At 41.3% G+C, this 10,083-nt stretch overlaps 1 protein-coding gene across 1 annotated transcript in view; it reads left to right on the top strand.

The window, feature by feature from the left end:
* The first annotated feature begins 7,870 nt into the window (after nt 1–7,870).
* The window catches only part of LOC121373567 (galactoside alpha-(1,2)-fucosyltransferase 2-like), a 29,289-nt gene continuing 27,076 nt past the window's right edge, over nt 7,871–10,083 (top strand). The window contains exon 1 of the mRNA XM_041500250.1: nt 7,871–8,313. The gene's annotated coding sequence lies outside the window, so the exon portion shown is untranslated. The remainder of the gene's footprint in view (nt 8,314–10,083) is intronic.

Here is a 10,083-nt window from a genome sequence, read left to right as displayed (position 1 = left end):
TGTACTGCACTGTACTTATTTGTACTGTACTGTACTGTTCTGTTCTGTTCTGTACTGCACTGTTCTATACTGTACTGTACTTAACTGTTCTGTTCTGTTATGTACTGTTCTGTCCTTTACTGTACTGTACTTTTCTTTACTGTTCTGTACTGCTCTGTTCTGTCCTTTACTGTACTGTACTGTACTGTACTGTACTGTAATGTACTGTACTGTACTGTACTTTTCTGTTCTGTTCTGTTCTGTTCTGATATAAAATATTTGGTAACTCTTACACGTGGTCTTCAGAGGAGTTTGCTTGTTTTGTTTAACGACACCACTAGAGCACATTGATTTATTAATCATCAGCGATTGGATGTCAAACAGTTTTCGTAATTTTGACATATAGTTTCAGAAAGGAAACCCGCTACATTTTTTTTTCCATACGTATCAAGGGATCTTTTATATATGCACATACCACGGTCTTTGATATACCAGTCGTGGTGCATTGGCTGGAGCAAGAAATAGCCCAATGGGCCCAACGACGGGGATCGATCCGAAACCGACTGCGCATCAGGCGAGCGCTTCACCACTGGGCTACGTCCCGCCTCTTCTTCAGAGCAAACCCACTTCATTTTCCATTAATGGCAAGGAATCTTATTTGCTATTTCCCACATACAGGACAATACATACCACGGCGTATGATATACTAGTCGTGTGTCACTGGTAGGAACTTTATTAGCCCGAGCACTCTGCCATTCGAGGGCTACACGGACATTTGGACGGTTATGATCGCTCTCTCTCTCAGTCAGAGATAACTGTAGAGCTAGTCCGAGTACTCTGCCATTCGAGAGCTACACGGACATCTGGACGGTTATGATCGCTCTCTCTCAGTCAGAGATAACTGTATAGCTAGCCTGAATACTCTGCCATTCGAGAGCTAGACGGACATTTGGACGGTTATGGTCGCTCTCTCTCAGCCAGAGATAACTGTATAGCTAGCCTGAATACTCTGCCATTCGAGAGCTAGACGGACATTTGGACGGTTATGGTCGCTCTCTCAGTCAGAGATAACTGTATAGCTAGCCCGAGTACTCTGCCATTCGAGAGCTACACGGACATCTGGACGGTTATGATCGCTCTCTCAGTCAGAGATAACTGTAGAGCTAGACCGAGTACTCTGCCGTTCGAGAGCTACACGGACATCTGGACGGTTATGGTCGCTCTCTCAGTCAGAGATAACTGTAGAGCTAGACCGAGTACTCCGCCATTCGAGAGCTACACGGACATCTGGACGGTTATGATCGCTCTCTCAGTCAGAGATAACTGTAGAGCTAGACCGAGTACTCTGCCATTCGAGAGCTACACGGACATCTGGACGGTTATGATCGCTCTCTCAGTCAGAGATAACTGTAGAGCTAGTCCGAGTACTCTGCCATTCGAGAGCTACACGGACATCTGGACGGTTATGATCGCTCTCTCAGTCAGAGATAACTGTAGAGCTAGACCGAGTACTCTGCCATTCGAGAGCTACACGGACATCTGGACGGTTATGATCTCTCTCTCAGTCAGAGATAACTGTAGAGCTAGACCGAGCACTCTGCCATTCGAGAGCTACACGGACATCTGGACGGTTATGATGGCTCTCTCTCTCAGTCAGAGATAACTGTAGAGCTAGACCGAGCACTCTGCCATTCGAGAGCTACACGGACATCTGGACGGTTATGGTCGCTCTCTCAGTCAGAGATAACTGTATAGGTAGCCCGAGTACTCTGCCATTCGAGAGCTACACGGACATCTGGACGGTTATGGTCGCTCTCTCTCTCAGTCAGAGATAACTGTAGAGCTAGACCGAGTACTCTGCCATTCGAGAGCTACACGGACATCTGGACGGTTATGATCGCTCTCTCAGCAAGAAAAATCCTATATGTTTGACGCTCAGTACCTTTACACTGATAATTTTCGAGTTCGCCGATTAACAAATGTTAACCACTAATACACACACTACAGGGAGAAACCCGTCAGCACCTAAGTATTTAACCTGAACATTATTGAAATAACGTGTTGTCGGGTTTCTTCCTGTAGTTGTATCCGATGCGTTTGTCGCTTGTGTTTTAGGCACATACATCATTACATATACGATTTTTTTTTTTTAAAGTAAAGGTTTTTTTATTTAACGACGCCACTAGAGCACATTCATTTTTTATCTTATCATCGGCTATTGGACGTCAAACATATGGTCATTCTGACACTGTTTTTTTTTATAGAGGAAACCCGCTGTCGCTACATGGGCTACTCTTTTACGACAGGCAGCAAGGGATCTTTTATTTGCGCTTCCCACAGGCAGGATAGCACAAAACATGGCCTTTGTTAAACCAGTTATGGATCACTGGTCGGTGCAACTGGTTTACACCTACCCACTGAGCCTTGCGGAACACTCACTCAGGGTTTGGAGTCGATATCTGGATTAAAAATCCCATGCCTCGCCTGGGGTCCGAACCCACTACCTACCAGCCTGTAGACCGATGGCCTAGCCATGACGCCACCGAGGCCGGTACGATTATTTCATTGCGACTGACCGCATGCGGTTTGCAGACGCAAGCATCCAGTCCAGATGCTCTCCTTGATACTAATGTATTTCAATTTATTTATTTTTTACCCACGTCACACGCACGCGCCGCATCCAGTCTATATGAGCACCAGACGCTCTCACATAATTATGTGCCTCTGTGGCGCAGTGGTTAAGCCATCGGACTACAGGCTGGTAGGTACGGGGTTCGCAGCCCAGATCGAGTTCTTAAGGGCTCAGTGGGTAGATGTAAGGCCACTATACTCTCACTAACCACTAACAATTAACAACTAACCCACTGTCCTGGACAGACAGCCCAGATAGCTGAGGTGTGTGCCCAGGACAACGTGCTTGAACCTTAACTGGTTGGAACGTCATGTACGCGTGTGTCGGCTTATGTCAAGGACAGGACAAAACATCATGCAACGGCGTCGGTTTGTATTTGTCATACTTTTTTTTTCTTTTTCTTTTTTATTGTCCCAGATCACAAACATAGCAGTGTCAGGGATGGGAGCCCCAAATCACTGCTGTACATATAATAAATATACAACACATATATCCATACACAAACAAATACGTACACACGTACCCGGATGTCCTCCGATACACACACATATGTACATACATAGATTCACACATACATACACATACATATATGCAAAAAGGCATCAATGTAAGTGGGTACAAAAGTAGTAAATATACATGCATGTAATTGGTTTAATCTGGGATATTATAAAGAGAAGAGAGAGGATAAGAAAGAGGAGAAAGAGATAGAAGACGAGATAAGGTTATACGTGAGGTGTGTGTTTATTTTTGCTTGTTTTCCGCTATCTCCAAACAAGCCATAGACAAAAACAAACTTAAGCTAACATCATATATTTCATTTAATCGTTATCATTAAATAAATTAGCCCATGGAGCCCATTGTTTATTAAACATTTCGTATTTGCAATTTTTATATAAAATAAATCTTTCTATTTCAAACTTTTGCTTCAACAGATTTTTAACAACTTTGATTTCTAAATATTGTTTTTGTATCTTAGTTCCATAAACATAATATTTTATGTTAATAATTAACATTTGTGTCATACTTAAAACTACATTGCCTGGAATATTTTTATTATTTAAGCATATAGAACAGAAAATCCAATTACGTTTGGTGCATATATGACGCCGCACTCCACATTGGTTTCACTACGCTGGATTATCCAGGTCAAAAACAAAGCCAGTATTTTGAAAGTGGAACACTTTTGACGGGCTCGTACCGATCTCGGTTTTTATTGGCTTATCACAAGTATAGAATTCCCCAACAAGATATCACGTGAGATTTCGCAATTTTTGAACAAATTTAACTGTCTTGATTGAGGGGTCGTCTCATATCTCCAAAACATATTTATATCCATAGAGGTATGGTACAACGCCTTTCCAGGGGTCGGTGAGTGGGGAATTTGCCTTGAAATTTTGACAGTGGCCAGCTGTTGGCATGCGCGGTACATGTAAGGGGGTGTTACTAATTACGTAACGCTCTAGGGTTAGAGGAAGAGGGTACTGTGTTCGATTTACGTAATATTTTTCAAGACTAAATGTTATTTTTATTCATTACTTAGACCTAAAAAGGTGTTTTTTTTCAAATGCGCGGTCAGTCTAGGATCGATCGCCATCGGTGGGTATACAAAAAGACCATGGTATGTGATATCCTGTCTGTGGGATGGTACATATAAACAATCCCTTGCTAAAAAAACATGTAGCGGGTTTCCAAGGCGCGTGTGCAGGGATTTCAGCGGGGTTGGGGTTAAAGACTGTGTTAAGCGAAGTTTATATGGGGGCCATGCTCCCACAAAAAATACATTTCAATTTTTTTTAAGCTTGGGCAAGTAAGGGTTTCGACCTCCCATACCTTCCCCCTGCACATGCACCCGATTTCTCTCTAAGATTATATGTCAAAATTACCAAATGTTAAACATCCAACAGCAGATGGAAGGAAGGATAGGATATGTTTTATTTAACGACGCACTCAACACATTTTATTTACGGTTGTATGGGGTCGGATGATTATTAAATCAATATGCTTTATCTTTGATGTCGTTAAACACACACCCACCCACCCACCCAAACTTTACCCTTTCCAAACGAAATAATATTTAGTTGAATTTGTCGATTTCAATACGTAAAATTAAGAAGTGAAAACGTTCATTGTCTACTTTAGTATATTTTATTTTAAAAATATATACAAAAAAAATGATTAGTGTGTTACTAGTATTCAAACTAAACTTTGAAAGTTCTACTAACACTTTATAAAATATCAATTCTGAAATAGGAAGGTACGACCATGAGCGTATGGGGACTCTTTGATTTAGGGGGGCTGGAGGGGCAATTGCCCCCCTGCCCTCCCCAGGTCGTACGCCCATGGGTACGACTGTCGATAATACGTTGTCAAGATCAACCCGGCTTTAACTAAAGACTCTAGTACCGTATCCTCAACCGAACGTTCTTCGTACAGCGCAAGATTTCTCTTTTAATTTTTTGAGACGAACCCTACAATTTGAAATCGGCAAACGCACGTGTTAACTGAAACTGACAACATGCTGTCGTTTGTGCGACGAATCAAGCGTATACGTTTGACGATATCCGTTCATAGCGAACACACACGACTTTTTGAAAAGTGTGTTTGAGCTTGTATTTCACATTTGTACATGATGTAACCAGAGAATGTAACTTTTACACTTGGGTAGCCATCTGTTACATTCTGCAATACGCAGCATTTGACCCAAATTCACAAATCCCTGCTAAGCCAAGTTGTTTGTTAAAACTGCTCTCTAACTCCATAATATTGTTGCTAACAAGGAAGGGAAATTAATGTTTTATTTAACGACGCACTCAACACATTTTATTTACGGTTATATGGCGTCGGACATATGGTTAAGGACCATAAAGATATTGAGAGGAAACCCGCTGCGCCACTTCATGGGCTACTCTTTTTCGATTAGCAGCGATGGATCTTTTATATGCACCATCCCACAGCCAGGATAGTACATACCACGGCCTTTGTATCACCAGTTCTTGAGCACTGGCTGGAACGAGAAATAGCCCAATGGGTCCACCGACGGGGATCGATCCCAGACCGACCGCGCATCGAGCGGGAGCTTTACCACTGGGCTACGTCCCGTCCCTATTGTTGCTAAGTGATATTTATAAAACTATTCTAATCACATCACGCTTCTAAGTTGTTTGCTAAATGTAAGAGTTGATCGGGGGTGATCTCCAAATCACAAATTAAATTGCTAATTAAAGGCATATTGTCACATACCACTGACCTATTTAATGGTCTAACAAAGTATTACCTGAACAAAAATAATTTGATTTGTCCCTAAATGTACTTTATTCAACCATCTTCATAACCGCCATACTCCATTTATTAATGACATTTTGTAAAAATAATTGAATTATGGCAGTGGTCCATAATTCAAAAACTAAAATTGCCGAGAGGGATGACATGGATTTCACTCCATCATGGTTCAGTTAAGCTAGATTTGGTTTCCAACAATTAATGTTGCTCTAGTGGTGTCGTTAAATAAAACAAACTTTATTTCCAGCCCCCTAAAAGTGACTGGCACGGAGAATACAGGGGCGGATTATGCTTTAGGTAAGGGGGGGTAGGGGGAAAGAGAGAGAGAGAGAGAGAGAGAGAGAGAGAGAGAGAGAGAGAGAGAGAGAGATGCATATATATATAAATGTTTATAATTTGAAATTATAAATTTTACGTGGACATCAATTTAGATCTACGTGGTCAAGATGTTTTTTTAAGCCGGGGGTGGGAGGTGGGTGGTCCGTGCAACTGGGAAGCCCCCCATAATCCGCCCCTGGAATATGACACTAGTTACAAACATGCCGGTTTACTAGTCCCCTAATTTTGTGTATAGCTTTATCATGTATTGTTACAGATCAAGTTTAACTTTCGTGGCCAATTACGCATTTTTGACGGAGTTATGGCCCCTGGACTTTTTATTTCAGATGGCTTTGAGATATTAACTTGAAATTTTGCACATACGCTTTATCATGTACCGTTACAGATTAAGTTTGACTTTTATGGCGAATGACCCATTTTTGACGGAGTTTATAAGGGGTGAAAACAAATATGCTTGAGCTGAAGGGGGTGCACACGCGCCTTGTGGGAGCTCGCCTCCTTTGTCCTCCGGCAAACTCAAACATTCCCATTGGCGTAGTAATTTCAGATATTTTGCTTTATATTTGCTTTATAATAGTGTAAAAGTGTGTAAACATAGAAGTGTGTCTCCCCCCCCGCCCCACCCCCCCACCACGCCCCACCCCCACCCCCCACCCCCACACGTTTCGGCATCTTCCTACGCCACTGATTCCCTTTTTGGAATTGTATGACCCACCCGTCCGTGCAGGATATACTGGGGATATATCTAATGTAACCCAATCAGCCTACTTACCGAGGCTGTATATCAGCTATGGAAAGCAGTTTGTTTATATTCATCAAGGTTGGTTCAAAATACTTCCGAGCGAAGAGGTCAACACTTGTAACCGGCGACCTGGTTACCCCTGGCAACCCAGGAGCGAAACGTAGCCCAGTGTATTAAATAGTACGATCCTCTCTTCTTTCTCTTATTTAATTTTGGACTGTCCTTCTAAAATGCTCCAAATTATATAAATATTCGGCCGAGCAGTCAATTCTTTTTTATTTTTGGCTTGTAACCTTTTTATTTATTTTATTTATTCTATTAACTTTTTTACTAATTGCTATTTTCAAAATTAGCAGTAAGGGATCTTCTGTATGTACCATCCCACAGGCAGGATAACACATACCACGTCCTTGATATACTAGTCGTGGTGCACTGGCTGGAACGAGAAATAGCCCAATGAGCCCACCAACGGGGATCGATCCCAGACCGACCGCGTATCAAGCCGGGGGGGGGGGGATATATATATATATATATATATATATATATATATATATATATAAAGGTCACGTTTAACCCGTGGCCCCTCCATTTTGCCCCCACCCCCAGTTTCCGACGCCTATGGTCTCGGGTAATAAATAGTATGTGGTCAACAGCGTCTTAAATACATGTCAAAAAAATTTGTAATGCCAATAGCCGTTGAATAACATACACAAAATCCCATGTGCTCTCCTGGTGTCGTTAAACAAACCAACTTTTCAATGTTCTCAGCGTCAGAAAAACGACCCCTGCAGATTTGTGTCTTTCATCTCGCCAGGATGTCCTTAATGTCACGCCTTTAGCAAACGTGACCTACTTACCAGACAATTAATACTTAGATATTTAATGTCTCATCACACATGCTCGAACACGACTGAACATAGATATCTGCTATGCAGCCGTGTGTACACAAACATACCACGACCCATACGTCTCGCAAAAGGCGTCGGTCCCGGGGACAAGATGAGGAAATTGATAATATTTGTTTGAATATGAGAAAGTTAAAAGTAGGACTGATTCTAGAAGTCGTGTACATTGGAGCGTATCATACTATTAAATATCTGTCATCTACCCTGCGACGCAGGGATAATAAAAAAAAATTTCTTCAAAAAAGAGAATGTGGAAAGTGCGATTGGTTCTAAATATCGAATAACTTGGACGTATCACACTAGCAGTCATCTTTCAGCTAACCTGTGACGCAGGGATATTTTTCGAAGCGAAGAGTAGGACTGGTTCTAAACAAAGTATAACTGGGAACGTACCACACTAGTAAATACCTGTCATCTACCCTGTGACACAACTAAAGGTAAGTCCGACCAGTAAAAATGTTTTGTTTTTATTAAAGGGACAGACCCTAGTTTCAACCCGTCAAAATTAACACTAAGTTTAGTTAATTTACAAATCTGTAACATATTTGGATAAAGTTACAATTTAGTGACTGTGACTTTGAAATGATGAAATACCCTCTTAACATAGATTAAAACTCGACTCCATAACTGTTACTTCTCAGACGCACGTGCGTTTTTAGAAATATGAGAAATTAATTTTGTGATATTGAAAACACCAGGATGACTAAACACATTTGGAATGTACGGAAATGGATAATCTAAACAATAAAATCTAAGTAAAGTATGATTTCAGTTATCAAAAACGGCTGTAATAGTAAAAAAAAAATATGCCTTAGTGTTTAAAAATTAGGGTGTGTCCTTTTAATAGTCCGATTGTAAAAGTTAAAGTTGCCTTGTTTAACGACACCACTAGAGCACATTGGTAATTCTTACATATAGTCTTAGAGAGGAAACCCGCTAAAAAAAAAATCCATTAATAGCGAGGGGTAGTTTATATGCACCATCCCTCCGACAGAATAACATATACCACCGCCTTTGATATATCAGTTGTGGTGCACTGGTTGGAATGGGAAATATCCCAATGGGCCCACCGACGGGGATCAATGAATCTTGCTAAACCTACCGCGCATCAGACGAGCGTCTCACCACTGGGCTACGTCCCGTCCCGATTGTAAGTTTAAATTCGCAGATCCTACTTTTTAGTCCCTGAAAATTAACGCTAAGTATGGCTACTCTATTAAACCTGTAATTCAATTGCATAGTCGTAATAGAGAGAAACAAGAGTGCGTGACGTTGACATCGGGAAATATCCTCTAAAATAGACTGGGGCTCGTCTCTTTAACCGTCGGACCGGCCTCGGTGGCGTCGTGGTTAGCCATCGGTCTACAGGCTGGTAGGTACTGGGTTCGGATCCCAGTCGAGGCATGGGTTTTTTAATCCAGATACCGACTCCAAACCCTGAGTGAGTACTCCGCAAGGCTCAATGGGTAGGTGTAAAGCGTGATGTATTAATTATCCACTTAAAAACATTCTGAACTTAAAAGCTTTGACCTACCGACTCCAAACCCTGAGTGAGTGCTCCGCAAGGCTCAATGGGTAGGTGTAAACCACTTGCACCGACCAGTGATCCATAACTGGTTCAACAAAGGCCATGGTTTGTGCTATCCTGCCTGTGGGAAGCGCAAATAAAAGATCCCTTGCTGCCTGTCGTAAAAGAGGAGCCTATGTGGCGACAGCGGGTTTCCTTTCCAAATCTGTGTGGTCTTTAACCATATGTCTGACGCCATATAACCGTAAATAAAATGTGTTGAGTGCGTCGTTAAATAAAACATTTCTTTCTTTCTTTCTTTAACCGTCGCTTCTCAGACAAACGTGCGTGGGTTTTTTAAATTATGAAAAATGAAATTCGTGACATTACAAACACTAGGATGACTATAAACAGTGTCTGATTTCAGTTGATTAAAGGGACATGCACTAGTTTTTAAACACCCTAAGGTATATTTTTGACTATTATAGCCGGGTTTTTTTTGATAACTGAAATAATACTTTACTTAGATTTTATTATTTAGGTTATCTATTTCCGTACATTCGAAGAATCTTTGGTCATCCTGGTGTTTTTAATATCACAAAATAAATTTCTTATATTTTTAAAAACGCACGGTCGTCTGAGAAGTAACAATTATGGAGTCGAGTTTTAACCTGTTTGTAGGGAGTGTATTTCACCATTT

This window comes from Gigantopelta aegis, chromosome 5 (assembly GCF_016097555.1).
Source record: "Gigantopelta aegis isolate Gae_Host chromosome 5, Gae_host_genome, whole genome shotgun sequence".
In the NCBI taxonomy this organism is placed as follows: Eukaryota; Metazoa; Mollusca; class Gastropoda; order Neomphalida; family Peltospiridae; genus Gigantopelta; species Gigantopelta aegis.
The sequence above is the reverse complement of the archived record's forward strand: the minus strand, read 5'-3'. Positions and strand labels throughout refer to the sequence as shown.